General features: G+C 38.6%; 1 pseudogene; it reads right to left on the reverse strand.

Moving 5' to 3' along the window:
- Positions 1 to 569: 569 nt before the first annotated feature.
- On the reverse strand, positions 570 to 688 carry LOC134930118 (5S ribosomal RNA; annotated as a pseudogene).
- Between the last annotated feature and the right edge of the window lie 7,631 nt (positions 689 to 8,319).

Below are 8,319 nucleotides of genomic sequence, written 5' to 3' on the forward strand. Positions count from 1 at the left end.
CTTGTGTGGGCGCACTCTTAATTAGTTGAAATAAAGTTAAAATAGTTTTAATTATACATAGTGGTTAATAAAATATAACTTTTATTGGATATACACTATAAAGAATATCTCATGATTACCCATTAAGCAACATAGGATCCAAAAAATGAATGTGATTTAAAATGCATATTAAATTGAAAAATTTGAAATGAATTGTTTTAAAAAATGAAGGAATGTTCTGGTCCTGTCTCACAGGATGTGATAAGAAAGGCTGTAGACACTTTGCTGTTCTACATCCGTTTCAGCCCGACCAGTACAGAAAATCTGTATTGATGAGACCAAAATATGGTCAATTGTCAAATATGAAAATGTTGGACAGGTCCGGCAATAGATAGTGAGACATTACCCACTTCCCACCAGTCACCAACCAAATGCACTGTATAATTTATTTGTAAATAAAGAGCTCAGAGGGTCTTGAGCAATTGTATAAACAGAGTATGCATACGAAAGGTAGGGATGTTGTAGAAAAGAATAAAGTCAAGTGGTGATACTGCTGTTGGTGTCAGATAACGCACATCACAAGGATAAAAAGTCTACTACACTGGGTATTCCCTGTGAGTCTCCCCCTCAGGTATTGACCCAGCCCAACACTGTATAGCTTCCAAGATCGGATGAGATCGGGCACTGGCAGTGTGGTATGGTAGTAGACAGATGGGTGGGTTAGACGCCAATGAGAGTGCACCTATATAAAAGAAGATGTGACAATTGGTCACAAAAGGTGGGGATCTGCTTTCTACGTTAGGCTGGATGCAGTAGGTCCCACATGGGTGGTATTACGCATCCAGGATCATAGATGAGAGTCCACGGAAAGGAGAAAAAGAGTCAAAATGGAAGAAGGCGTCAATAATTATGTGCAAAGTATCCTGCTAACAAACATTTACTGACATCAAGCATAGATGCAAAAAATAATACATATTGAATATAAACATTGGTAATATTGCTTAGATGTCAAATAGATGAATTGACTCAATGTAACTCAGAAATAAAGGATTATGCCATATTCCTAAATTATATAGCAATACTAATAACAACCAAGAGTGCTGGTTGAAATATCCCCTAAGTAGTTATATGCATACAAAGGTAATGCTGCTGACACAGGAGGAACAATGAATAGCATATATGTACCAATAAAGTGAACATTGTCTTATCACATTTGTCAGTGAAAAAGAATACACCAGTAGAATTGCCTCACTGGTGCAATTACTAATCAAAAATAATTAATGCTCAACATTACTGTGTTGAAACATCAGCAGAGATGCCCTCAGGTGGCGTGGTTGGTGCTGGTGGACCCGCTGGCTCGGAAAACGCGTTTCACCCCGCAGGGCTTGTTCACTTGTTCACAATTCACAAGAATTTATCTACATGATTCATCAAGTTGGAAAAAACAAGGTCAGTCCAAAAACTGCCATCACTCTAGGACACACTTCTGTTGACTTTCTCATAGATTCTGGTGCTTCTGTAAATATAATGGATGCTACCAGTTTCAAGAAGCTGCATGGCAGAATGTTGAATCCAACATCTGTGAAAAATATTCACCTATGGTAATAAACAACTTCCATTAAAGTGTTCTTTTGACATCATTGCACGCAAAAATGACAAAAGACATATTTTATGTCACTAAGTATGCAAGAGGATATTGCATCAGAGTTGGGTCTTATACAAATTGTGGCACACACTCATGATTCTGCTCCTGACTTACATGACCCTCCCAATCTCACTCCTGTCCTACATGACCCAAAACCACTACGAAGTGATGTGGATATTTTACTACAGGAGTATGATCATCTTTTTCATGGCATTGGAAAACTTAAAGACTATCAAGTTCATCTTCACATTGATCACTCAGTTATCCCAATTGCTCAAGAACATTGACGTATTCCTATCAACATAAGGGAGCAAGTGGAAGAAGAAATACAGGCCCTTGAAGACTTAGATATAATTGAAAAGGTATCTGGTCTAACACCATGGGTATCCCCTATTGTGGTAGTGCCCCAACCAGATCAACCAAATGCAGTGAGAATATGTGTTGATATGCGTCATCCTAATGTTGCCATTAAAAGAGAGCGCCATATTACTCCTACTATGGATGATATCATACATCGACTCACAGGTGCAAATTTCTTTTCAAAATTAGATTTAAATAAAGGTTATCATCAACTGGAACTTGATGAAGAGTCACAGCAAATAACAACATTCTCAACTCCTGTTGGGTTACGTTGATACAAATGGCTGTTGTATGGAATTCGTATCTGCAGCAGAGGTGTTTCAAAATGCTAACCGTCACGTCATAGAGTCAGTTCCAAATGTGATGATATCCTGGTTTTTGGAGCAACACGCCAGGAACATGATGAAGCTCTGCATCAAGTGTTCCAGTGTCTTCAAGCCAAAAATGTAACACTGAATAAAGATAAATGCGTCTTTCTTCAACAGAAGCTCAAATTGTTTGGGCATATCTTTTCTCAAGATGGAGTTAGTCCTGATCCACAAAAAGTCCAGGCTATCACAAATATGTTCAAACCTGCCAATGCTGGTGAAGTCAACTCATTTCTTGGGATGATTAACTATTGCTCCCAATTTATTCCAAATTACGCTACTCTGACCGCCCCACTTAGGCAACTCACAAAGAAAAATGCTAAATTCCTACAGACGTTCTCTCAATCACGAGCATTTGATTACATAAAAAAACGATGTCTGCAGGATAGTGTCATAATGTCATGTTACAACACTGACTGGAAAACAGAACTTATTGTGGATGCTGGTCCTGTGGGGGCTCAGAGCAATCTTGACTCAGGTGAATACACATGGGGATCATCATATTGTAGCATGTGCAAGTTGCAGATTGACAGAGGTGGAAAAATGTTACTCTCAGCCAGAAAGGGAAGCTCTTGCAGTAGTCTGGGGTTGTGAACACTTTGATCTCTATTTATACAGCCTTGACTTTACCATCAGACTGATCATCAAGCCCTAGTGACACTTTTTGAAAATCCAAACAACCAGCTAGGATACAACAATGGGGCTTACGTTTGCAGGCATACAATTTCTCCATCATTCATAGAGCTGGTGCTGGCAATCCCTCAGATTACATGTTCAGACATCCTCTGCCCTCTGACATATCATAGTCTACTTCAGTGGAGTAGTATGTGAACTTTATTATTAACAATTCAATTCCTGATTCACTTACTAGTGCCAACATCAAAGAGGCTTCTTCCTGAGATAAAATTTTGTCAGCAGTAAAATACTGCATTATTTCCAATGATTAGTGACTGGGGCAGTTTTTATTTTCAACATATGAGGAACAAGACTTCCGAACACTTCATAAACATTGTCAAGAACTTACTGTACCTGAATGAGGAAGGGGCTGCGGTGCTGGGGGGAAAGATGGTTAGTAGGTTGGAGGAGCTTTTAAACTAGGAGCCTGGGGGGAGGGTTTAGTTAGAAACTATGGGTCATGCAGCGAGAATAGTAAAGATGGTGGTAGTGAGCTAAATGGGGGTGGAGAAGGGGGGGGGGAGCAGCCGGCAAGGGCAAGAGTATTAGCATGGGTTCTAAAAAGGGTATTAACAAATGTATTGCAAAAACATTAACTAATAACATCTATGTGTCATCATTACAGCATATAGAAAAAGATTTACGTAGCATAAGGGAAAATACTTATGTCAGGGCAGAGAATTTAGGCAGAAACACTGGAATGATCAAAGAGATGAGTAAGGTGGGCAGTATTAAGTATGGTGGGGGTGGAAAGGGAGCGAGAAGGACAGTCAGTAAGAGTAACTCTAGGGAGGCTCTAGTAAATCTAGATAGGATACCTTTAAAAAAAACAAGCGGATAAGGGAACCACTACATTAAAATGTATGCTTGCAAATGCAAGAAGTCTAGCAGGTAAAATGGGGGAATTGGAATTGTTAGCAGCAAAGGCTGAGTGTGATACTATAGGTATTATGGAAACATGGTGGGACGACTCTCATGACTGGGTTGCAAACTTGGAGGAGTATTCTCTTTTCAGGAGGGACAGGGCAAGCAAAAGAGGAGGAGGTGTATGTCTTTATGTTAAACCGTCTCTTAAATCGTACTTAAAGGAAGTTATTTATGAGGGGACAGGCGATAACGTGGAGTCACTATGGGTTGAAATCTCAAGTGGGGGAATTGATGCAAAAAAATTCGTTATAGGCACGTGCTACAAACAGCCAGATATTAGCATATATGAGGAAGAACAACTTGCAGCAAATAGAAAGGGCTGCGGGATTGGGGGACATCCTAGTGATTAGAGATTTTAACTATCCTGATATTAATTGGAGTAACTATTCATGTGTTAAAGCTAGGGGAAGCAGGTTCTTAACTATGTTAAAAGATCACTACTTGTCTCAATTAGTAGAGGACCCAACTAGGGGTATAAATATTCTAGATCTAGTAATTACTAATAATGTGGACATGATATCGGATACTAAAGTTGGGGAGACTTTGGGTAACCGTGATCACTATATGATCACATTCGACATCAGTTTCAGGAAACATAGCTATAAGAGTTCAACAAAAACATTTAACTTTAGGAAGGCTAACTTCAGTATGCTGAGATGTGCACTAAACAACATTGAGTGGGAAGTTTTGTTTCATGGTAAGAACACTTCGGAAATGTGGGATGCTTTAAAAGGGTTGCTAGATAGCAATATTCACAAATTTATTCCCATGGGCAGTAAGCGCAGGATGACCAAACTCAAACCGATGTGGCTTAACAAGAAGGTGAAGGCCGAAATCAACAAAAAGAGGCATGCTTTCAAAGCATTTAAATCTAATGGAAAGGAGGATTCATGCCAGTACTACAAGGAATGCAATAAAAAATGCAAAAATGCAATAAGAGCAGCTAAAATTGAAAACGAAAAGCAAATTGCTATAGAGAGTAAAACCAAGCCGAATTTTTTTAAAATACATAAACAGTAAAAGGTTAAAAAAGGAGAACATAGGTCCATTAAAATTTTAATTTGGAGTACTGTTAAATGAAGACGTATCAAAAGCAGAAATACTGAACAAATAATTTTCATCAGTGTTCACCAGAGAAGAACTGACGGTGGGAGTAGTGCATAGCGGTAGTGACAGTAAGGATCCGTGGTTAGATACTTGTTTAAGTGAAGAGCTAGTCAGGGAGAGATTACGCAAAATAAAGATTAATACATCACCTGGCCCGGACGGATTCATCCAAGGGTACTTATGGAGCTTAGGTCACAACTAGCAAGACTCTTATACTTGATTTTCAATAGTTCAATTAGATCTGGCATGGTACCAAAGGATTGATGTATAACAGAGGTAGTGCCATTATTTAAAAAAGGATCCAAAAATCATCCGGGTAACTACAGGCCAATTAGTTTGACATCTATAGTGGGGAAAATATTGGAAGGAATTCTACGGGATAACATACAGGAGTATCTGCAGACCACTAAGATTATTAGCAAGAACCAGGGACAGATCATGTCAACCTAAGTTAGTTAACTTCTATGAGGAAGTGAGTGACAATCTTGACCAAGGAAAAGCAGTGGATGTGGTCTACTTAGATTTTGCAAAAGCCTTCGATACTGTGCCTCACAGGAGATTAATAATCAAATTAAAAGACCTTGGCCTAGGAAAAACTGTTTGTACATGGATAAGTAACTGCCTGGAAAACAGGGTACAGTGAGTAGTGGTCAACAGGAAGTCCTCAAGCTGGGCTCCAGTAGTCAGCGGAATACCACAGGGGTCCGTACTCGGGCCACTACTGTTCAACATATTTATCAATGACCTTGAAGTAGGCCTGGAAAGCACAGTGTCAATCTTTGCAGATGATATTAAACTGTGTAGGGTAATTAATTCAGAAATAGATGTAGAGTCTCTGCAGAATGACTTATCTAAACTTGAAATCTGGGCGTCTAAATGGAGAATGAGGTTCAATATAGAAAAATGCATGGTTTTGCATTTCGGGACTAAAAACAAACTTGCATCCTACATATTAAACGGGGAAAGTCTAAGGGTAACAGTTTTGGAAAAGGATTTTGGGGTACTCATTGATAATAAACTAAATAACCATATACAATGTCAAAGTGCAGTAAAGAAGGCAAGTAAGGTGTTAGCATGCATAAAACGGGGATTTGAGACAAGGGAAAAGAATGTAATTCTGCCACTGTACAAATCATTGGTACGTCCGCACCTGGAATATTGTGTTAAGTTTTGGGCACCATGGTATAAGAAAGATATCGGTGAACTCGAAGGGGTTCAAAGGCGAGCTACTAAATTGATTAAAGGGCTAGAGGGACTGGATTTCAAGGAACAGCTTACTAGGTTGAACATGTATACACTGGAAAAGAGGCATCTAAGAGGAGACATTATTAATGTCTTCAAATATGTAAAGGGGCACTACAAAGAGTTATCAGAGGAATTATTTATTAAAAGAACTCTGTCTAGGACACGTGGGCACTCGCTGAGGCTGGAGGTGAGAAAATTCTGCACGCAACAGAGGAAATGGTTCTTCACTTTTAGGGCAATAAGGATTTGGACTTCCTTGCCAGGGAAAGTGGTAATGTTGGACACTGTAAATGCATTTAAAAGGGGATTGGATGAATTTCTGATTGAAAAGTATATCCAAGGTTACAACATTTAAAATATTGAAGTTGTCAATCCGGGTGTAACGTGATTTGCAGTGTTAACTAGTCATGAAACATTTTTCAGTAGGTACATTAAAATCAACTCAACTTAATACAGGTTGAACGCGATGGGCATTATGCCTCTTTTCAACTTCGAATACTATGTCACTATGTTACTGTATATGATGATTAAATCATTCTCAGAGGTGACAAAATTGTTATTCCAGCTGTTTTGAAAAAAAGGGTAATTGATATTGCCCATGCCAGTCATTTAGGAATCGTAAAGACCAAACAACTTTTACGTGAAAAGGTTTGGTTTTCCTCCATGAAGGAACTTGTTGAATCAGAAATCCAGAACTGTATGACATGCACCCTTCTTTCTACGCAAACTAACAGTGAACCATTACGGATTACTGATCTACCTGACAATGTCTGGGAAAATGTCGATGTTGATTTCTATGGGCCACTATACAATGGTAAATATGTACTAGTGGCTGTGGATGAATATTCAAGGTATCCTGTTCTTGAAATAATATCTTCAATGTCTGCCACATGTGTCTTACCAGCATTGGATAGAATATTTACTACTTATGGAATGCCAAGAACAATAAAGACTGATAATGGTCTGCCATTTCAAGGTGATGATTTCAGCAAATTCATGAAACATTTTTACAAATCGACATCAAAAAAATCACTCCCCTGTGGCCACAGGCTAATGGTCTTGTTGAATGTTTCATGCATAATCTGGGAAAGCAAATACAGATTTGTAAAGTATCCCAAATTCCAATTCAACAATCTCTAAATCAATTTCTCAGACAATATCGCTCAGTGCCTCATACCACAACAAATATCCCTCCTCAGACATTAATGTTTCAAAGAAAAGTAATCAGATCCACTCTTCTAGAAATCCATTTGACTCCTTGATCTAGAGATCATCAGGTTAGAAAGAAGGACTCTGCCAATAAACAAAAGGCTAAATAATATGCATACCGGAAAAGGAGAGTTATTGTTTTGGACTTACAAGAAAGAGATCATGTTCTGGTGAAACAAAAAGCAGTACGAAAGGACATGACTGCTTTTCACCCAAGTCCACCGACTGTAATGAAAAGGAAAGAACAATGGTTGTTGCAGGAAATGACCATCACACTGTGACAAGGAATGTGTCCCATTTCAAGAAGATATTCCCATCCTTATCTTCTGATGCACCAAGTCAAGATGATGTCAACACAACACCTATAACATCCTCAGCACCAAGTGATTCTATCATATCTATTCCTTTGAGTGAAGGATCATATACTCAGACGAAAAGAGTCAGAGTCATTAAAACTCCAACAAGGCTTATTGAGCAGATATGACTTTCAGTTTTTGGCTCATAATTTGTTGTTCAAAAGGTTTTTCCAGTTTAATGTGTATTGTATATTGTGGGTTAATGTTCATGCTCAAATTCAGTCAGCATATTGTTATATGTTTAATTGGTTGAATGTAAAATAAATTTTATGTGTTTCAATGAAATATATTCATTTACATATATGAAAGGAAGGGGGAGATGTAATATCTATGAAGATAGTTTATGTGCATTAGCTAGATGAGTTAGTGGTGTCACGATCTGGGTATCTGGACGCCATTACCTGCCTTTCAGATGTCTCCTGAGGCTCGCTCAGCGTTCCAAGGCCGG

This window comes from Pseudophryne corroboree, chromosome 5 (assembly GCF_028390025.1).
Source record: "Pseudophryne corroboree isolate aPseCor3 chromosome 5, aPseCor3.hap2, whole genome shotgun sequence".
NCBI classification, from domain to species: Eukaryota; Metazoa; Chordata; class Amphibia; order Anura; family Myobatrachidae; genus Pseudophryne; species Pseudophryne corroboree.